The following is a 23,124-nucleotide window of genomic DNA, read 5'->3' as shown; positions in this document are numbered from 1 at the left end:
CACTTTCTCCAGTTCCCCGATATCCTTTTTGAGAACTGGAGCCCAAAACTGAACCGCATTTTCCAGATGAGGTCTTACAAATGATTTGTACAGGGCCAAAATTATATCTCTCTCTCTCTGGAGTTCATGCCTCTCTTAATACAAGAAAGGACTTTGCTCACTAGGGATGAGCTTCGTGTTCGAGTCGAACCCATGTTCGACTCGAACATCGGCTGTTCGATCGTTCGCCGAATTGCGAACGATATGGGCCGTTCGCGCCAAATTCGTGTGGCGCGTCACGGCCCATAATTCACTGCGGCATTGCAGTGCATTGCTTGCTGATGATTGGCCAAGCATGCACTATGACCCGCATGCTTGGCCAATCACAGCGCCGCCTTAACAGAGAGCCATAATTGGCCAAAGCCAAGGAGGCTTTGGCCAATTATGGCTCAGGGGATTTAGTACATGCCCCACACTATATAAGGCCGCCTGCACGGCGGCCCTGTGCAGTGTGTTCCGGTGTGCTTAGAGAGAGAGAGAGACAGTGTCATTTCATTTGAGTTAGCTAGATTAGGCAGGACAGTCAGTCAGTTAGCTGCACTTAAAGTGTATTGTGTATATATATGCATCCCAGGTGTTGCATATATATATAAATATATACACTGTATTCAGTTTAGCTAGATCCGTTCCTGTTATCTTCTAGACTATTTACATTTAGTGCAGTGCGTCCTGCTCACAGTGTTCAGCTAGATCCGTTCCTGTTATATTCCTACTGACAGGCAGGCTTGTCTTGTTACAGTATTTTGAAGAAAATTACTGGTGTTCTTTTGATCCTATTAGTACCACAGTCAGGCAGCTAGACTATTTACATTTAGTGCAGTGCGTCCTGCTCACAGTGTTCAGCTAGATCCGTTCCTGTTATCTTCTTACTGACAGGCAGGCTTGTCTTGTTACAGTATTTTAAAGAAAATTACTGGTGTTCTTTTGATCCTATTAGTACCACAGTCAGGCAGCTAGACTATTTACAGTTAGTGCAGTGCGTCCTGCTCACAGTGTTCTGCTAAACCTACAAGTTAGTGGGGTGCGTCCTGCTCACAGTGTTCAGCTAAACCTACAAGTTAGTGGGGTGCGTCCACCTCACAGTGTTCAGCTAAACCTACAAGCTAGTGGGGTGCGTCCTGCTCACAGTGTTCAGCTAGATCCGTTTCTGTTATCTTCTTACTGACAGGCAGGCTTGTCTTGTTACAGTAAATACAGCTACCTGAAGAAAATTGCTGGTGTTCTTTTGATCCTATTAGTACCACAGTCAGGCAGCTAGACTATTTACAGTTAGTGCAGTGCGTCCTGCTCACAGTGTTCTGCTAAACCTACAAGTTAGTGGGGTGCGTCCTGCTCACAGTGTTCAGCTAAACCTACAAGTTAGTGGGGTGCATCCACCTCACAGTGTTCAGCTAAACCTACAAGCTAGTGGGGTGCGTCCTGCTCACAGTGTTCAGCTAGATCCGTTTCTGTTATCTTCTTACTGACAGGCAGGCTTGTCTTGTTACAGTAAATACAGCTACCTGAAGAAAATTGCTGGTGTTCTTTTGATCCTATTAGTACCACAGTCAGGCAGCTAGACTATTTACAGTTAGTGCAGTGCGTCCTGCTCACAGTGTTCTGCTAAACCTACAAGTTAGTGGGGTGCGTCCTGCTCACAGTGTTCAGCTAAACCTACAAGTTAGTGGGGTGCGTCCACCTCACAGTGTTCAGCTAAACCTACAAGCTAGTGGGGTGCGTCCTGCTCACAGTGTTCAGCTAGATCCGTTCCTGTTATCTTCTTACTGACAGGCAGGCTTGTCTTGTTACAGTAAATACAGCTACCTGAAGAAAATTGCTGGTGTTCTTTTGATCCTATTAGTACCACAGTCAGGCAGCTAGACTATTTACAGTTAGTGCAGTGCGTCCTGCTCACAGTGTTCTGCTAAACCTACAAGTTAGTGGGGTGCGTCCTGCTCACAGTGTTCAGCTAAACCTACAAGTTAGTGGGGTGCGTCCACCTCACAGTGTTCAGCTAAATCTACAAGCTAGTGGGGTACGTCCTGCTCACAGTGTTCAGCTAGATCCGTTCCTGTTATCTTCTTACTGACAGGCAGGCTTGTCTTGTTACAGTAAATACAGCTACCTGAAGAAAATTGCTGGTGTTCTTTTGATCCTATTAGTACCACAGTCAGGCAGCTAGACTATTTACAGTTAGTGCAGTGCGTCCTGCTCACAGTGTTCTGCTAAACCTACAAGTTAGTGGGGTGCGTCCTGCTCACAGTGTTCAGCTAAACCTACAAGTTAGTGGGGTGCGTCCACCTCACAGTGTTCAGCTAAATCTACAAGCTAGTGGGGTACGTCCTGCTCACAGTGTTCAGCTAGATCCGTTCCTGTTATCTTCTTACTGACAGGCAGGCTTGTCTTGTTACAGTAAATACAGCTACCTGAAGAAAATTGCTGGTGTTCTTTTGATCCTATTAGTACCACAGTCAGGCATCTAGACTATTTACAGTTAGTGCAGTGCGTCCTGCTCACAGTGTTCTGCTAAACCTACAAGTTAGTGGGGTGCGTCCTGCTCACAGTGTTCAGCTAAACCTACAAGTTAGTGGGGTGCGTCCACCTCACAGTGTTCAGCTAAACCTACAAGCTAGTGGGGTGCGTCCTGCTCACAGTGTTCAGCTAGATCTGTTCCTATTATCTTCTTACTGACAGACAGGCTTATCTTGTTACAGTATTTTAAAGAAAATTGCTGGTGTTCTTTTGATCCTATTAGTACCACAGTCAGGCAGCTAGACTATTTACAGTTAGTGCAGTGCGTCCTGCTCACAGTGTTCTGCTAAACCTACAAGTTAGTGGGGTGCGCCCTGCTCACAGTGTTCAGCTAAACCTACAAGTTAGTGGGGTGCGTCCACCTCACAGTGTTCAGCTAAAGCTACCTGTAGAAGGTTGGTGGTGTTCTCATACTACAGGCAGGCAGTTGATTTTGCTAGCTGCAGTATCAGTACATATATATATATATATATATATATATATATATATATATATATATATATATCCCAGCTTAGTGCAGCTACAGGCCATTAGTATGTCTGGAAGGCCAAGAAGGAGAGGCAGACAGTCACAAACCAATAAGAGAGGGCAAGCAGGCTCTGTGTCTAGTGCTTGTCGTGGAGACGGTGCATCCTCATCAGCACGTGGCCATGGGACACGCTTGGCCTTTTTTTCGTCAGCTGGCCATGTTGAGCCGCAACATGCGGAAGACTTGGTCGAGTGGATGACCAAGCCGTCCTCATCCTCCTCATCCTCTCTCACCCATGCCCAGGGTACTTTGTCTGGCAAAGCAGCGGCCTCTTCCCTTGGCTCAATGTCATCAGTGACTCCTTCCCTAGCCCCACCATGTCCTCCTGAGGAGTCCCTCAAACTGTTTGACCACAGTGTTGGGTACATGCTCCAGGAGGATGCCCAGCGTTTGGAAGGCTCTGATGATGATACTGAGCTCGATGAAGGCAGTAACACGAGCACGGACAGAGGGGGTGCCCAAGAAGGACAGCAATCTGGCAGTCATGCTCCCCCTGCTGCAGCATACTGCCAGGTTTGCTCCAGTGATGAGGAGGGAGGGGATGATGAGGTCACTGACTCAACGTGGGTGCCTGATAGGAGAGAGGAGGAGGAGGAGGAGGCGGCACATCACCAACGAGGCAGGATGCCCTCCAGGGGCCAGCCTAAGGGCAGCACATTGACTGCATCACACCCCAAAGCTCCACATGTGCAGGGCGCTGCAGTCTTTGGTGTGGGCCTTTTTTGAGACGAGTGCATCAGATCGCACCGCTGCTATTTGCAACATATGTCTCAAGCGTATCTCGCGTGGCCAAAACATCTCCCGCTTGGGTACCACATGCTTGACCAGACATATGTTGACCTGCCATGCAGTTCGTTGGCAAGCGTATCTAAAAGACCCACACCAAAGAACAAAGAGGACCTCTGCTTGCTCCTCATCAGCTGAGATCTCCAACCCCACTAGACCTTCAGTCCTCTCTGAGACCTGCACTGAGAGGAATGAAGGTGTAGAATTAGGTGTGTCACAGCCACGTACTTGTGGGCAATCTGATTTTGGTACACCGACGTCAGATTGTACCAGGCAAATTTCCCTGCCCCAGCTGCTGCACCGCCGAAAGAAGTTTGCTCCCAGCCATCCACATGCCCAACGGTTGAATGCTAGCTTGGCAAAATTGCTAGCACTTCAACTGCTGCCTTTTCAGTTGGTAGACTCTGCCCCCTTCCGTGAGTTTGTGGAATGTGCGGTTCCTCAGTGGCAGGTACCCAAACGCCACTTTTTCTCACGGAAGGCAATTCCGGCTCTCTACCAGCATGTGGAAGGCAATGTCCATGCCTCGCTGGACAGGGCGGTCAGCGGTAAGGTGCATATTACCGCTGACTCATGGTCCAGCAGGCATGGACAGGGACGTTACCTAAGTTTCACGGCGCATTGGGTGACTCTGCTGGCAGCTGGGAAGGATGCAGGACAAGGTGCAGTAGTGTTGGAGGTTGTTCCGCCACCACGCCTCCAAAATGCTAATGATTGTGACACACCTCTCTCCTCCACCCCCTCCTCTTCTTCTTCCTCCATGGCCTCTTCCTCGGAACCAGCTGTGCTCCGTAGTCGTTCAAGGGGCTACGCAAGTACGCAGGCCAAAAGATGCCATGCGGTGCTTGAGCTGGTGTGCTTGGGGGACAGGAGCCACACTGGGGCAGAGGTTCTGTCAGCTCTGCAGGGGCAGGTTCAGAGGTGGTTGACGCCACGCCAACTTAAGGCAGGAATGGTGGTTTGCGACAATGGCACCAACCTCCTCTCTGCCCTCCGACAGGGACAAATGACCCATGTGCCCTGTTTGGCTCACGTCCTTAACTTGGTGGTGCAGTGGTTCTTGGGCAGGTACCCGGGCTTACAGGATGTCCTGAGGCAGGCCAGGAAAGTCTGTGTGCATTTCCGCCGGTCATATAATGCCAGTGCTCGGCTGACGGACCTCCAAAAGGAGTTTAACCTGCCCAAGAACCGCCTAATCTGTGACATGCCCACCAGGTGGAACTCAACGTTGGCCATGCTGCAGCGGCTGCACACGCAGCAGAGGGCCATCAATGAGTACCTGTGCGACTATGGCACCAGGACAGGGTCAGGGGAGCTTGGTTTTTTTTCCCCACGCCAGTGGGCCATGATCAGGGATGCATGCACTGTCCTGTCACCATTTGAGGAGGCCACGAGGATGGTGAGCAGTGACAGTGCATGCATCAGTGACACTGTCCCCCTTGTCCACCTGTTGGAGCACACGCTGCGTGGAATAATGGACAGGGCAGAACAGAGGCAGGAAGAGGAGGACTTCCTTAGCTCTCAAGGCCCCCTTTATCCAGACAGTGTTCCTGCGTGCCCGCCGATCACACAGGAAGAGGACGAGGAGGAAGAGGAGGAGGAGGAGGAGGAAGATTGTGTCAGTATGGAGGTGGAGCCTGGCACTCAGCATCAGCAGCAGTCTTTAAGGGATCAGTCCCAAGAAACACATGGACTTGTACGTGGCTGGGAGGAGGTGGCTGCGGACCATGTCGTCCTTAGTGACCCAGAGGACTCCGGACCGAATGCCTCAGCAAACCTACGCTGCATGGCCTCCCTGATCCTGCAAAGCCTGCGTAAGGATCCTCGTATTCGTGGTATCAAGGAGAAGGACCAATACTGGCTGGCAACCCTCCTTGATCCACGTTACAAGGGTAAGGTTGCGGACCTTATCTTGCCATCGCAGAGGGAGCAGAGGATGAAACATCTTCGGGAGGCCTTGCAGAAAGGTCTGTGCAACGCGTTCCCAGAGACTGGGAGGTTACAAACTCCTGTTTCTGGACAACGTGTTGCTGAGGCTTCGGTCAGTCAAAGAAGGAGCGGTGGAGAAGGTGGCCGTCTGACCGATGCGTTCAGACAATTTTTTGGTCCGCAGCCCCAAGGTATGATCGGTTCCAGCAACCATCGCCAGCGTCTGTTTTACATGGTGCAGGAATACCTAGGGGCAAGATCAGACTTGGACACCTTTCCCACCGAAAATCCTCTGGGTTACTGGGTCTTGAGGATGGATCACTGGCCAGAGCTTGCACAGTATGCAACTGAGCTACTGGCCTGTCCTGCATCCAGCGTTCTTTCGGAACGCACATTCAGTGCTGCTGGAGGCGTGGTAACCGATCACAGGGTGCGTCTGTCCACTGACTCGGTCGATCGACTGACCTTCATAAAAATGAATGAGTCTTGGATCACCACCAGCTACCAAGCACCTGATGCTGATGTAACCGAATAATTTTTTTTGAAATCTCAGATCCCTTCAAAGACTGCCTATGCTGATGCTGAGTGACTATTCCTGAGTAATTATCCTCTTCCTCCTCAATCATCACGCTGATAGCTTGTAAGAACATTTTTGGTTCTGGGTGCCACCACCAGTGCCTAAGGCACAATTTTTCAGCCCCTGTTTAACAGGGGCGTGTAATTACGATTTTTGATGTAATACTTTGCAGCAGGGCTCATTCCTGCATTCCAACTAGAGTGTCTGTGAGGGGTTGCAGTGTTGTGGCACCAGCACCAGTGCCTAAGGCCCAATTTTTCAGCCCTTGTTTAACAGGGGCGTGTAATTACAATTTTTGATGCAATACTTTGCAGCAGGGCTCGTTCCTGCATTCCAACTAGAGTGTCTGTGAGGGGTTGCAGTGTTGTGGCACCAGCACCAGTGCCTAAGGCCTAATTTTTCAGCTCCTGTTCAACAGGGGCATGTAATTACAATTCTTGATCTAATATTTCACAGCAGAGCCCTGTGAGGGCTTACAGTGTTGTGGCCACAGCAACACCTAAGGCCCAAATTTCTGCTGAGTATATAGGGCAGGACCCTACTTTCAAACAACTAACTTACAAACGACTCCTACTTGCAAACAGAAGGAGACAACAGGAAGTGAAATCTACCCCTAGGAAGGGAAATTCTCTCCTGTAAGAGTTAATATGGGAAAAACATTTCTCCTTTCCACTGATGCTTTCCAATCCATTGGGACAAAAAGTGAGGTGAAATCTTCTGAAGAGGAGGAAAGACAGCAAAACAAATGTCACAGGGGTGATAACCCTTCCCTATGTTTTCCAAAAAGCTTAAAAAAGATTTTTTGGCTGGAGCTAAACACGTTAAAAATGTACCCGTTCAAAATTACAAAGAGATTCTACTTAACAACAAACCTACAGCCTGTATACTGCTGTTCAGAGTATATAGGGCCTGGTGGCCCCACACCTTTCCTTATTTTAATTTGGGTGCGGGGTTCCCCTTAATATCCATACAAGACCCAAAGGGCCTGGTAATGGACTGGGGGGTACCCATGCCGTTTGTCTCACTGATTTTCATCCATATTGCCAGGACCCGACATTACATTAAACCCGCAAGCAGTTTTAAATTAGATTTTTTCCTTTAAAAATGACATTTGGTGCAGGGACTGTTCTAAACACGGGAAACATGCGTCACTTTACAGGCATACTATAGACACCCCTCAGGTACGATATTTAAAGGAATATTTCACTTTTTTTTTTTTTTTACTTTAAGCATCATTAAAATCACTGCTCCCGAAAAAACGGCCGTTTTTAAAAGTTTTTTTTGCATTGATACATGTCCCCTGGGGTAGGACCCGGGTCCCCAAACCCTTTTTAGGACAATACCATGCAAATTAGCCTTTAAAATGAGCACTTTTGATTTTGAACGTTCGAGTCCCATAGACGTCAATGGGGTTCTAACGTTCGTGCGAACTTTCGGTCCGTTCGCAGGTTCTGGTGCGAACCGAACCGGGGGGTGTTCGGCTCATCCCTATTGCTCACTTTGGAAACCGCAGCTTGGCATTGCATGCTATTATTAAGCTTATGATTCACCAGAGCACCCATTTGTGAAAAATAGGATTTTTATAACAGCTGTAAAATCCTTTTCTTGGAGTACATCGTGGGACACAGAGCCTTAAGTAATTACTTCATGAGTTATAGGCCACCTTCAGGTGATGGACACTGGTTATACCCAATCAAGGAAGTTCACTCCCTATATAACCCCTCCTCCTTCCAGGAGCACATTAGTTTTTTTAGCAAAGCAATATACTTAAATCCCAAAAAAGAGTGAAGGGACCTCTGTGTCCCATGATGTACTCCAAGAAAAGGATTTTACAGGTAAGCTGTTATAAAAATCCTATTTTCTTTATCGTACATCATGGGACACAGAGCCTTAAGTAATTACTTAATGGTATGTCCCCTAGCAATGCTACTTGAAGGGAGGGAGACACAACCCGGAGGGTACCCCCAGACTTAAGGACCTATACTGCTGCCTGCAGCACACTGTGCCTGAAGGCGATATCCTCATACCTCCTTACATCCAGCTGATAAAATTTTGTGAATGTATGCATTGAAGACCAAGTTACGGCCTTACAAATCTGAGCCATGGAGGCCTGATGACACACTTCCCAGAAAGCACTAACCGCCCTGGTAGAGTGCGCCTTAACTTGAAAAGGGGGAATCTTAAGTTTGAATTATCACTTGCCAAATCCACTTAGCGACAGTGGATTTCGATGCTGCCTGTCCTTTCTTAGGAACTTCTGGCAGAATAAATAAGATATCCGTCTTATGAATCCGAGCAGTTGCCTTTAAATAGATTTTCAATGCTCTCACCACATCAAGACAATATAGTGACTTTTCTTTCCTGGAACATGGTTTTGGAAAAAACGATGGCAGGACAATATCTTGGTTCAGGTAAAAACCTGAAACTGTGCAGGAAACGCATGCAAAGGCTGAGAAAGTTTTAAGGAACCCAAGGAAGAAACCAAGCTTTCAGAAGACTGCGTTAGGGGCAGCATGAAAGTGGAACGAACCATCTCTGTAAGAGTTTGTATCAGCAATTTCTCAGATTGTGAGGCTGAAAAAGGTTCATCTACCGTTGTTTCCTCCACAGAGGAATCATCGGTTTGTTTTTCCTCCTGATCGACGGAGGGTAATACCTCATCCTGAGCCCACTGTTCCCCGTGTGAAGGTTCTGAAGTGGGGGAGGGGGATCTAGCACTCTATCCATTTGAATGGAGGATGCGATTAAAGCCGCTAATCTTCCTTGCAGACCCTGCAGGGAGGAGGAAAGATATCTTCAGTCACGTATACAGGGGCTGAGATGCGAGAAGCAGTTGCACCATCAATTTGTTCCAATGGCTCACCCTGGCCTGCCATAACTGGTAATTCAGGCGGGGATGACAGCGTGGAAATGCGCCTCGAGATCCTAACACCTGGGGGTGAAACCTTTACTTTTTTGTTGTGTCTTTTTTGGTAGGCATAGTCCTAAGTACAAAAACAGAGGCACTATACAAATTGCACTTAATCGCTGAATATAGTCATGACATTTAAAACCGCTATAAAGTTCAGCCTAGTGCTGGGAAAAAGATGTCCTTCCTGTATCAGGAATGCCAGTTTGCAACCCTCACGTGTCCCACAGCTCCTGTGTCCCTGTGTTGCAGGCTGCTTGTTTCCTCCTCATCAGCCGAGGATAGACTGTCACAGCTGTAGTTTTTTTTGTTTTAGCCCGCCATGCGTCCTCGTGGACATTCATGGCACCTCGCTTAGGTCCCGCCCCCTCTGAGAAAGATTCCGCCCCTTTTTACATTTAAAAATGTTCCCACGCTCATGCGTGGCACTTTCGGGTCCACAGACCCAACACGAGGGGGGGGGGAGGCAGAGACCCATCCAGCAGCAGGCACCAACAACAGTAAAATCAACCAACAGTAATAAAATTAGCAGGACCTCCGCACCCCCTCCCCCCAGCATTGGTACAGCAGCCCCCTAACCCTCTGGTCCCTTCAGGGGGGAGAAAGAAAACATTTTGCAGATTTCTTTTACCTTGATAAAAATCTCCCTGCACACGCTGCTGCGACCACACACAAACTGAGCTTTACAGTGAAGACAGCAGAGTAAGATATGTGCATAGATTCCCTCTAGTGGAGAATTAAGGCATGACAACATTTTTTTTCCCTAATGGAAGAATACATAGGTGTTTTTAATACCGAAGTTTCTTCCCTTACCTTATCCCCGCCGCAGGATTTGCTGAATTAACAGACAATCAAACCTTCACCCATCACGGCGGGCGGTGTTTAGCAAACCTTCAAAGACCGGGTCCCTAGATATCGGGGTTCCAACTCCCTTGGACCTGTAAAGCATCCCACCAGGAAAACTAGGTAATGTAGCAAGACCAAAGCCCTGGGTTCCTGGGGTCCAGCCCTACAAAGAGAGGCGTTACAGGCAAAACCTTGTGCTTCAGATACGAGGCCCCAGGTACCATCCTTTTAGGCCTTAGTGGCACTTTGGATGGATCTGGTCTTTATGGAGGCTATTTAAATCCAGCATGGATCCCTCCTAGAGCTCCTCAGAGCACATCTTCACTCGTGACCAACACCTTAGACACTGGCGAAAAAACTGATGTGCTCCTGGAAGGAGGAGGGGTTATATAGGGGGTGAACTTCCTGAATTGAGTATAACCAGTGTCCATCACCTGAAGGTGGGCTATAACCCATTAAGTAATTACTTAAGGCTCTGTGTCCCATGATGTACGATAAAGAAAGTTAATTTTCTTTTTGTACTGTCCAACAACATCAGTCAAGTCATCAAATGTACTAATTAGAATCTCTGTATGAATGTTCATGCAAACATTAAAAAAAAAAATCTATTAGTGTATAATCAGCTTTAAGGAGATTGTCTATCATTTTCTGTCCCAGTGACAGTATTGCAGAGTTAAACAATCTCCTGAATGGCACCACAGAGTTAAAAAAATATATAAATAAAAAGGTTTAGGCTAACAAAACACTTTAGGGCACCTTTGCATTTTGCGATGTAAAATACATGTACTTTTGTGCATTTTAATGTACTGTATAAGGAGCGTTCTCCAATATCTACTTCCCAAATGTAGAGGGAACTTATGGCATCTTTGGAAGTAAGTGCCAACTGACAAATTACAGTATGCCAGTAAATTTCACATGGGGTTTCCAATCAGGTCCACCTCTTGGTTTTTCAGGTGGACCTGATTGGAAGTTCCATACAAGACTATGTACAGACAGTTGTAAATGAAATTGTGAAGAAAAAAGCATCCAAGGGGCTTTGATGTGAGTTTATATAAAGTGAGTGGACAAAAACATTACCAGAAAAAAATATGGAAGGAGATCCAGGCCAAAGGATAAAGGGGTCCAAATGAATTTAATGGTTTACACTTAAAAACAGTCTATGCATTTTTGGGGCCAGAAGAAACTCCCCTTCGTCATGGATTTTAAAAAAAAAGAATCTTACATATATGAAATTGTCCTTCTTTTTGCTCCTCAGGGGCTTTCCTGAGGTATCATTAGATACCTCTAGAAATATTATGTCTACTGTACAGTGTGCTTCTTTATTATCCATTGTAAACTGTGGCATATGGGTGCTGTAAGATCTCACTGTATACTGCCACAAGGCCTACATGTTAGCGTTTTTTGAGCTTCAGTGTCTAGGAGCAGAAAAAAAAATATTTTTGTAGCGTTTACCAAAAATGTTAATAAAACGCTAACAGTCCTAAAACGCTGCTATGATGCTACTACAAGAAGCTATTACCAGGATTTTTTTTCCAGCATTTTTTCCAACATTTGTTTAGCTTAAAAAAACACCAGTGTGCATGGAGGCTAAAAGTAGGGATTTCTTGTGTGAATCTATGTAGGGAAGATGGTTGCTGGACAAGGAGAGTTACTATCCAGCAACATCTGTGTAAGTAATCAAGATAAGAACTTATCCTAGGTGACAAAAGAATTAATAAAAAATATGTTTCTTAAAACAGACATACAGTACATCCTGAAATGGACCAACAGAACACCTATGTCAAAGGGCCTTGAAATGTCTTTCCAACTTACATCACTAACAATACCTTTCACTCCAAAACACCTGATTTTAATAGCTGAGGAGGGTGATCAAACACTTGTCCATCGTAAGATTGATTTACTAGTAAATTTTCTCTTAGCTTAGTAAATGAGCTGAAACTTTCCTACCTCAATCACCCAATCATGTGCAAAGAAAAAATATGTTTTTTTTGTAATTTTCCTTGCACATGATTGGGTATTCTTAGCACCAAATTCCCAACACAAGTAAAAATACCCTTCCATAGTGAACACACTTGGCTCCTTTAATAAATCAACCCCATAGTGTACCTGCATGCCTGTTGCATTTGCCCACCTAGGCAAGCCTCTGGGATTGTCCCCCTTTTTTCTTAATGATTTAGATGTTGATCAACAGATATTCTCCAACATATTTCTGCAGCATAAGTTGCAGAACCCTTAAAAAAAATCTAACAGTACGTGACCATAAAATTCTACACAGTATTCCTAATCCCTTTAGCGTTGTGCTGTCAGTTTACTCCTGCCATGCTTACCTTGTTGTGCCTGGCCAGCTAGTGCTTGGAGAACATTGCAGAATTTCTGTATTTAAAAAGCCTCATAGTTGGCTGGACCTTCCCTGTATAAAGGTCTTTATTCCAATAACAAGAAGATTAGAGTTGTACCCTCCCCCTTTCCCAAGCTGTGTACGCCTTAAGAGACTGAAATGTCTAACTGAGTTCAAACACCTAAAATGTGCTGTGTCATATCTGATGGAGTAATGTAGGGACAAGACATGGATATTGCAAGGGTGTCACAAATCAGCAATTTTGTCACCAATGCCAATGGCCCTGACACCAATGTTTATCAGAGGATGAGTTCAACTCTTCTCAAAACTCATCCAAACTTCTGAGCCTGTCATTAGCCCCTTGTCTACCAAGGTACCTTTATAAATATCCCAGTAATAAGGAGGTTAAAACAAGCTTATGGCTGCAGTATTGTCTTTTACGTAAAAGCAATTCAGATGGCTAAATCGCTTTTATGGTACTTAGAAGTGTAATTTATTGGGAATTATACTGTGTGTGTGTGTGTGCACTAAAATCCATTTTAAGCCATGTACACACGACCGGACTTTTCGACCGGACTGGTCCGACAGAACGAATCCGTCAGACAATCCAAACATCTGTGGGCATCATCGGACCTTCAGCTGACTTTTTCTAACGAAAATCAGACGGACTTTAGATTTGGAACATGTTTTAAATCTTTCCGACGGACTCGAGTCCGGTCGAAAAATCCATCCATCTTTATGCTAGTCCGATGGACAAAAAAGGACGCTGGGCAGCTATTGGCTACTGGCTATGAACTTCCTAATTCTAGTCCCTTCGTACGTGATCATGTTCAAACCAATGGACTTTCGTTCGAAAGTCCGTCGTAACTCCGTCGGAAAGACCGTCGGACCTTTGATGCTGAAAAGTCCGCTCGTGTGTACGTGGCATTAGTGTTTGCTTTTCTGAAAAAAATTACAACTGCCACCATTTTATTCTACAGCGCCCCTTCTTTCATGATTAAGGGTTTCCAAACAGACCTTTACCCATTAACTGTCACATTTTTTGCACACGTTTAAAAAAATCATTTTAGTCATGAAGATAAGCTAAACCCCCCAAACATTATATATTTTCTGAATGAGGAGATCCTGGACAATAAAATAATGGTTGTTCCAATTTTTATGTCACAAGATAATTGCACAACAGTTTTTCAAGCACAACATTTTCGTAAAAAAATACATAGAAGTTATTTTTAGGACACACAAATGCAATATATTACCCAATTTTTTGGTACAATATAAAAGATAAGGTTGCACTGACTAAATAGATCCCCAATATGTCTAGCTTTAACCACTTCAATTCCAGAAGATTTTACCTCCTTCATGACCAGGTCATTTTTTTCCTAGCACTGACTGTGTGTTTACGTCCATGTGTGTGTGCACATGGGGGTGGGATGGGCGCACAATTTTTTGGGGAAATATAAATGCTTGTGTATAACTTTATTTTTGACATGTTTTTTCACTTCTCCACCTTCCATCTTTCACAATTGGACACTCTTACCTAACTTTCAGAAAAGTTTCTAACCCTTTTAGTGCTGTTTCTGCCACCAAGGTGAGAATGACATTGGACTCCCTCTTGGGATGTCCATGTCACAAATCCCAAAAGAGTTTTAACAGGCACATGTGCAGATGGGCTACAGGGTTTTCTGAGTCAGTAAAGGCCTGTGGCACATACATGAACAAGCATTGGGAATTCCTGCACATGTGAGCAGACACAGCAAGTATTAAAATCCCAGATATCAGCAATGTGTGGGTGAAAACTCTCTAAGTTAGTGTAGATACACTGCAGGTCCCAAAGAGATCTGCAGAGCAGAATAATTAAAGATGGCAGCGAGAAAGAGTGAGGGTTGGACCAGATTTGCGCTGGGCTGAAGTTCATCTTTAATTTTCTAACAATAAAATGCAGATTTAATATCAGAGAGAAAAAAAAACAATGCTCCAGTAGAAATGTGGTTAAAGTGATTGTAAAGCCCCATACACACGATAGGACTTTGTACAAGCTTACCCTTGGATTTTTGTACAAAGGGCGTTGGCCATAAGTTTGTATTGCATACAGATGGCAGGACTTTTCCAGCCAACTTTCACCAAATCACGTGGTTTTTACCACCACTCTTTGGTCAACTTCTGTATTGTTGTCTGATATTGTGTCAATCTCGCCGCTTTTATCGGCGAGATTGACACCTTGCGAGCCGGGTTCACACTGGTGCAGTGATCCAACTTGGATCCCCGCCAATGCCAGGCACTGTGTTTTGGTATGAATCTTGAGGGGGAACTCCACGCCAAATTTTGAATAAAAAACCGGCATGGGTTCCCCTCCAGGGGCATACCAGGCCTTTAGATCTGGTATGGATTTTAAGGGGAACCCCTACGCCGAAAAACCAGCGTGGGGGTCCCCCCAAATCCATACCAGACCCTTATCCGAGCACGCAGCTCGGCCGGTCAGGAAAGGGGGCAGGGACGAGCGAGTGCCCCCTTCCTGAACCGTACCAGGCCGCATGCCCTCAACATGGGGGTTGGGTGCTTTGGGGGAGGGGGGCCCCCAGATCCCGACCCCCACCCTATGTGAATGAGTATGGGGTACATCCTACCCCTACCCATTCACCTAGGGAAAAAAGTGTCAATAAAAAAACACAGTACACAGGTTTTTAAAGTAATTTATTAGGCAGCTCCAGGGGTCTTCTTCCGACCCTGGGGGTCTTCTTCTGACTTCGGGGGTCTCTCCGGCGTCTTCTCCCGGTGTCCGGTTCTTCTGCTGGGCTCCTCCGCTATCTTTTGCTCTTTTGCCGCTCTTTTGCTAGTGGTGGCCCGGACTTCTGGATCGTCTTCTCCCCTCTTCTCTTCCAGAGATGTTGACCCCATGCTCTCTCCAGCTGGAATGTTCTCTGAGTGCTCCACTATGACTTATATAGACGGTGACCCAGCCCCCTATGACATCACAGTCCCGGGGCATGCTGGGACTGTGAGGTCACAAAGGTGGCGTGGTCATGTCATCCTATGACCACTCCCCACTCATAGCGGAGCAATCAGACAGCATTACAGCCAGAGAGAGCCTCGTGTCAACAAAGACATCTCTGAAGACTGGGCTCCTCCGCTAGCAAAAGAGCGGCAAAAGAGCAGAAGATAGCGGAGGAGCACGGCAGAAGGAAGAAGGCACTGGAGAAGAACCAGAGAGCGCAGAGACAACACTGGAGAGAGGGAGAAGAGGCCTGAGAGACCCCTGAAGTCGGCAGGAATCGGAATTCGGGAGCATCCAGATCCCGGCCCCCCACCCAATGTAAATGAGTATGGGATACATGGTACACCTACCCATTCACCTAGGGAAAAAAGTGTCAATAAACAAAAACACACTACACAGGTTTTAAAAGTAATTTATTAGGCAGCTCCAGGGGTCTTCTTCTGACTTCGGGGGTCTCACAGGCGTCTTCTCCTCTCTCCGATGTCATCTCCGTGCTCTCTGGTTCTTCTCCGGAGCCTTCTTCCTTCTGCCGGGCTCTTCCGCTATCTTCTGCTCTTTTGCTAGCGGAGGAGCCCGGTCTTTTCAGACATCTTCATCCCTCTTCTCTTCCAGAGATGTTGACATGACGCTCTCTCTGGCTGTAATGCCGTCTGTGCACTCTGCTATGACTTATATAGGTGGTGACCCCGCCCCCCTATGACATCACAGTCCCGGGGCATGGTGGGACTGTGAGGTCATAAGGGGCGTGGTCATGTCATCCTATAAGTTGGAAGAAGACCCCCGAAGTCGGCAGAAGACCCCTGGAGCTGTCTAATAAATTACTTTTAAAACCTGTGTAGTGTTTTTTTTATTGACACTTTTTTTCCCTAGGTGAATGGGTAGGGGTACGATGTACCCCATACTCATTCACATAGGGTGGGGGTCGGGATCTGGGGGCCCCATTATTAAAGGGGGCTCCCGGATTCCGATAAGCCCCCCGCCCGCAGACCCCGACATCCAACGGCCAGGGGTTGTCGGGAAGAGGCCCTTGTCCTCATCAACATGGGGACAAGGTGCTTTGGGATGGGGAGGCCGCAGGGCGCCCCTCCCCCAAAGCACCCACCCCCCATGTTGAGGGCATGTGGCCTTGTACGGCTCAGGAGGGGGGGCGCTCAATCGTCCCCACCCCCTTTCCTGACCAGCCGGGCTGCGTGCTCGGATAAGGGTCTGGTATGGATCTGAGGGGGACCCCCACGCCGTTTTTTCAGTGTAGGGGTTCCCCTTAAAATCCATACCAGACCTAAGGGCCTGGTATGCCCCCAGAGGGGAATTCCCTCTCGCGCTGGCCGCAATAGGAAAATGTGTTTTTCCTATTGCAGCCAGCACGAGATGTACAGTACCCAGTCACCGAGAATAAGCACAATGGGTTCGCGCTGGAAACATTCTCGTGGCCGCGTACTGTAGTTTGTACAAAATTCCGATGCTTTTGTGTACACACGATCGGACTTTGCTCCATCGGACTTGTGTTGCCTGAAAGTTTGTGCGTTTGCACAGCCAACAAAAGTCCGCTTGAAACAGAAAAAGTTTGTCCGATGGAGCGTACACACAGTCGGATGTTGCTCCACAACAGCTAATTTGCATGTTTGTTGTCAAAAAGTCCAATCATGTGTACAGGTCTTAAGAGTTCGTTTTTTTAAAATAACAAACATATCATACTTACCTCGACTGTGGAGCTCGTTTTGCACAGAGTGGCCCCGAACCTCATCTTCCGGGGTCCCCCGGCAGCTCTCGCGGCTCCTCCCCGCATCAGATAACCCCCTAGGAGAAGCACTCTCCCGGGGGGTTACCTTGTGGGCGCGCTCCTGAGTTCATCATTTGGCGTCCGTAGCCGTCGAATGTATGACTCGGCACCCGCATCATTGGATTTGATTGACAGCAGCGGGAGCCAAGGGCTGCACTGCTATCAATCTATCCAATCAAGAGCCGAGAACCCCGGGCAGAGGGACAGCGCATCCCTTACTTACAGGGCTCAGGTAAGTAAAACGGGGGGGCTAGGGGGCTGGTCACTGCCAGATGTTTTTTCACCTTTATGTATAGGATGCATAAAGGTTAAAAAACATGAGGGTTTAAAACCCTTTTAAAGCAGAAGTCTGGGCACAAATGAGCTCCTAGCTGGGCAACTCTACTTAAAGGGGAATAAACCTGAAATGTAAAGAAATTAAATGTGAGCAGTCAGCTCTTTATTGCCGAAGAAACTTCTATACCTTTCCTGCAATAAGAAACATTTACCTGCCTGTGTCTTCTTTTGAATGGACACTGAGCTGCACATGCGCTGGATCACGTCACCTCCCCAACCAGCCAATCAACAGATTGTAAACCTGTACCATAAAGTAGCCCAGGGAGGAGATGACGGTAAATGAAAGAAAAAAAAGGAAATGGTGGCACACCACGGGCAAAGTCAAGGTTTTGGAAGTCCTTTTTTGTCACCAAGCCAGACATAAACACAAGAAAGGTTGACACATTTCACACGAATCACTCGTGCTTACTCACAACAAGAAGATGATAGCAGCCAGATGTAAACGTCACTTTAATGAATGTGGAGGTGAGTATTTTGCAGAGTTTAGTTGTATAAATGGAAAATGGTAGGATGAATGAAAGGTCCACCTTCTCCAGACATGGAGTCATTGCGGGAAGCAATAGTACAGCTTATTGAATGGAGCAGGTGGAGGAAAGGGCAGGCATAGTCTACACTTTGGATGAGTGCTTGTGACTCTAGTGGCCTATTTGTGTTTCCTAAAAATCCTAAATAGGACCTGTCTCTTCCTACCTGGGTGGTATGTGCCCCACAATTGTGCCCCACATTTGGGTTTGATACATCAAGTCTTATTACCTCTACTGTCCTTTTCTTTGGTGATGTTGCCCCTCATGACTCTTGCCATCCACTTGTGACACAACTGTTAGTCTCTGCTCAGTCTCTCTTTGTACATTGTCATTTATTTCTAATGGTTCACACAGCTTTGACCTCTGGTCATTTCTGACTGCCTCCTCTGACATTAGACCCTAATGAACACTTTTAAACTTTGTTTTGTATTTTCCTTGGATACAAACTTGGGAATATCCTGCAAGGTCCTGATGGTCCTGTGGGTTCACCAATGAAAAGCCAAAGAAGAAGGGTGTCCGCCTAATGACCTTGATATCCCTCCCTTTCACTACATCCAATGATGCATGAACCCAACAACAAGAGTGCCAACTTACTATAGGAAGTCTTATTAGCTCTACTAAATATGAGCTTATAAATAGCATGTAAACAGCAAGTGGGGCCGTTTGCCCCTTCTCATACCATTTGCTGTATCTCCATACCTCCTATGTTGAAAAAAGCCTGAAAACAAAGCTCAGTATCTTAAGTTGGAATTTGCATACTAATGAATGAGTCAGAACTTATCAGATACTTTCAATCAGACAGAGCCAGCTTAACAGAGTTTCTGTTGTGCACCCTTTTTAAACCAACCTCTGTGAATCCTTTGTCATGTATTTGTTTTATTTTCTATTTGTTAACCACTTGACGACCGCCTCACGCCGATGTACGTCGGCAAGGTGGCACGGACAGGCAAAATCACATACATGTACGTGATTTGCCTTCCGCGGGTGGGGGGTCCGATCGGACCCCCCCCCGGTGCCCGAGGCGGTCGTCTTTTGTTCCCCGGCGATCGGAGGTGAGGGGGAGGCAATCCGTTCGTGGCCCCCCCCTCGCGATCGCCGCCGGCCAATGGGAACATTCCTTTGCTGCTGTATGCTAAACAGCAGCAAAGGAAATGATGTCATCTCTCCTCGGCTCGGTAGTTTCCGTTCCAGCGCCGAGGAGAGAAGACATCACTGTGAGTGAAAACACACTACACAACACAGTAGAACATGCCAGGCACACAAAACACCCCCCAGCAGTTTAGGGTTCCCAAAAACACAGTGTTAGCGGGATCAGCCCAGATACCTGCTAGCACCTGCGTTTTGCCCCTCCGCCCAGCCCACCCAAATGCAGTATCGATCGATCACTGTCACTTACAAAACACTAAACGCATAACTGCAGCGTTCGCAGAGTCAGGCCTGATCCCTGCGATCGCTAACAGTTTTTTTGGTAGCATTTTGGTGAACTGGCAAGCAAGCACCAGCCCCAGGCAGCGTCAGGTTAGCGCCAGTAGTGCTAACACCCACGCACGCACCGTACACCTCCCTTAGTGGTATAGTATCTGATCGGATCAATATCTGATCCGATCAGATCTATACTAGCGTCCCTAGCAGTTTAGGGTTCCCAAAAACGCAGTGTTAGCGGGATCAGCCCAGGTACCTGCTAGCACCTGCGTTTTGCCCCTCCGCCCGGCCCAGCCCAGCCCACCCAAGTGCAGTATCGATCGATCACTGACACTTACAAAACACTAACACATAACTGCAGCGTTCGCAGAGTCAGGCCTGATCCCTGCGATCGCTAACAGTTTTTTTGGTAGCTTTTTATTGAACTGGCAAGTGCCAGCGGCCTAGTACACCCCGGTCATAGTCAACACAGTAACACTTGGTGACGTGGCGAGTCCCATAAGTGCAGTTCAAGCTGGTGAGGTGGCAAGCACAATTAGTATCCCGCTGCCACCAAAAAGACAAACACAGGCCCGTCGTGCCCATAATGCCCTTCCTGCTGCATTCGCCAATCCTAATTGGGAACCCACCACTTCTGCAGCGCCCGTACTTCCCCCATTCACATCCCCAACCAAATGCAGTCAGCTGCATGAGAGGCATTTTCTTTATGTCCTCCCGAGTACCCCTACCCAACGAACCCCCCCAAAAAAGATGTTGTGTCTGCAGCAAGCGCGGATATAGGCGTGACACCCGCTATTATTGTCCCTCCTGTCCTGACAATCCTGGTCTTTGCATTGGTGAATGTTTTGAACGCTACCATGCACTAGTTGAGTATTAGCGTAGGGTACAGCATTGCACAGACTAGGACACACTTTCACAGGGTCTCCCAAGATACCATCGCATTTTGAGAGACCGGAACCTGGAACCGGTTACCGTTATAAAAGTTAGTTACAAAAAAAGTGTAAAAAAAAAAAAAATATATAAAATAAAAAAAATAGTCGTCGTTTCATTGTTCTCTCTCTCTCTCTATTGTTCTGCTCTTTTTTACTGTATTCTATTCTGCAATGTTTTATTGTTATTATGTTTTATCATGTTTGCTTTTCAGGTATGCAATTTTTTATACTTTACCGTTTACTGTGCTTTATTGTTAACCATTTTTTTGTCTTCAGGTACGGCATTCACGACTTTGAATGGTTATACCAGAATGATGCCTGCAGGTTTAGGTATCATCTTGGTATCACTCTTTTCAGCCAGCGGTCGGCTTTCATGTAAAAGCAATCCTAGCGGCTAATTAGCCTCTTGACTGCTTTTACAAGCCATGGGAGGGAATGCTCCCCCCCCCCCCCCACCGTCTTCCATGTTTTTCTCTGGCTCTCCTGTCTCAACAGGGAACCTGAGAATGCAGCCGGTGATTCAGCCAGCTGACCACAGAGCTGATCAGAGACCAGAGTGGCTCCAAACATCTCTATGGCCTAAGAAACGGGAAGCTACGAGCATTTTATGACTTAGATTTCGCCGGATGTAAATAGCACCATTGGGAAATTGGGGAAGCATTTTATCACACTGATCTTGGTGTCGTCAGATGCTTTGAGGGCAGAGGAGAGATCTAGGGTCTAATAGACCCCAATTTTTTCAAAAAAGGAGTACCTGTCACTACCTATTGCTATCATAGGGGATATTTACATTCCCCAAGATAACAATAAAAATGATAAAAAAAAAAATGAAAGAAACAGTTTAAAAATAAGATAAAAAAGCAAAAAAATAAGAAAAAAAAAAAAAAAGCTTCCTTGTCGCCCCCTGCTCTCGCGCTAAGGCGAACGCAAGCGGCGGTCTGTCGTCAAACGTAAACAGCAATTGCACCATGCATGTGAGGTATCACCGCGAAGGTCAGATCGAGGGCAGTAATTTTTGCAGTAGACCTCCTTTGTAAATCTAAAGTGGTAACCTGTAAAGGCTTTTAAAGGCTTTTAAAAATGTATTTATTTTGTTGCCACTGCACGTTTGTGCGCAATTTTAAAGCATGTCATGTTTGGTATCCATGTACTTGGCCTAAGATCATCTTTTTTATTTCATCAAACATTTGGGCAATATAGTGTGTTTTAGTGCATTAAAATTTAAAAAAGTGTGTTTTTTCCCCAAAAAATGCGTTTGAAAAATCACTGCGCAAATACTGTGTGAAAAAAAAAAAAAATGAAACACCCACCATTTTAATCTGTAGGGCATTTGCTTTAAAAAATATATATAATGTTTGGGGGTTCAAAGTAATTTTTTTGCAAAAAAAATAACTTTTTCATGTAAACAATAAGTGTCAGAAAGTCTTCAAGTGGTTAGAAGAGTGGGTGATGTGTGACATAAGCTTCTAAATGTTGTGCATAAAATGCCAGGACAGTTCAAAACCCCCCCAAATGACCCCATTTTGGAAAGTAGACACCCCAAGCTATTTGCTGAGAGGCATGTCGAGTCCATGGAATATTTTATCTTGCGACACAAGTTTTTTTTTTGCACAAAGTTGTCACTAAATGATATATTGCTCAAACATGCCATGGGAATATGTGAAATTACACCCCAAAATACATTCTGCTGCTTCTCCTGAGTACGGGGTTACCACATGTGTGAGACTTTTTGGGAGCCTAGCCGCGTACGGGACCCCGAAAACCAAGCACCGCCTTCAGGCTTTCTAAGGGCGTGAATTTTTGATTTCACTCTTCACTGCCTATCACAGTTTCGGAGGCCATGGAAAGCCCAGGTGGCACAAACCCCCCCCAAATGACCCCATTTTGGAAAGTAGACACCCCAAGCTATTTGCTGAGAGGTATAGTGAGTATTTTGCAGACCTCAGTTTTTGTCACAAAGTTTTGAAAATTGAAAAAAGAAAAAAAAACATTTTTTTTTCTTGTCTTTCCTCATTTTCAAAAACAAATGAGAGCTGCAAAATAGGCAGTGAAGAGTGAAATCAAAAAAATTTACACCCTTAGAAATCCTGAAGGCGGTGCTTGGTTTTCGGGGCCCCGTACGCGGCTAGGCTCCCGAAAAGTCCCACACATGTGGTATCCCCATACTCAGGAGAAGCAGCTGAATGTATTTTGGGGTGCAATTCCACATAGGCCCATGGCCTGTGTGAGCAATATATCATTTAGTGACAACTTTTTGTAAATATTTTTTTTTTTTTGTCATTATTCAATCACTTGGGACAAAAAAAATAAATATTCAATGGGTTCAACATGCCTCTCAGCAATTTCCTTGGGGTATCTACTTTCCAAAATGGGGTCATTTGGGGGGGTTTTGTACTGCCCTGCCATTTTAGCACCTCAAGAATTGACATAGGCAGTCATAAACTAAAAGCTGTGTAAATTACAGAAAATGTACCCTAGTTTGTAGACGCTATAACTTTTGCGCAAACCAATAAATATACGCTTATTGACATTTTTTTTACCAAAGACATGTGGCCGAATACATTTTGGCCTAAATGTATGACTAAAATTTAGTTTATTGGATTTTTTTTTATAACAAAAATTAGAAAATATCATTTTTTTTCAAAATTTTCGGTCTTTTTCCGTTTATAGCGCAA

The 23,124-nt window shown here is 46.0% G+C and overlaps 1 protein-coding gene across 2 annotated transcripts in view; it reads right to left on the bottom strand.

The window, feature by feature from the left end:
- Positions 1 to 12,601, bottom strand: part of LOC141107696 (cytochrome P450 2C8-like) — a 48,218-nt gene extending 35,617 nt beyond the window's left edge. Inside the window, exon 1 of one of the 2 annotated variants that reach the window (XM_073598608.1) lies at positions 12,453 to 12,601. The gene's annotated coding sequence lies outside the window, so the exon portion shown is untranslated. Of the gene's footprint in view, positions 1 to 10,092; positions 10,223 to 12,452 lie in introns of those variants that run through there. The other variant, XM_073598609.1, reaches the window with a different exon arrangement.
- Between the last annotated feature and the right edge of the window lie 10,523 nt (positions 12,602 to 23,124).

This window comes from Aquarana catesbeiana, linkage group LG09, assembly GCF_042186555.1.
Source record: "Aquarana catesbeiana isolate 2022-GZ linkage group LG09, ASM4218655v1, whole genome shotgun sequence".
Taxonomy (NCBI): Eukaryota; Metazoa; Chordata; class Amphibia; order Anura; family Ranidae; genus Aquarana; species Aquarana catesbeiana.
The sequence above is the reverse complement of the archived record's forward strand: the minus strand, read 5'-3'. Positions and strand labels throughout refer to the sequence as shown.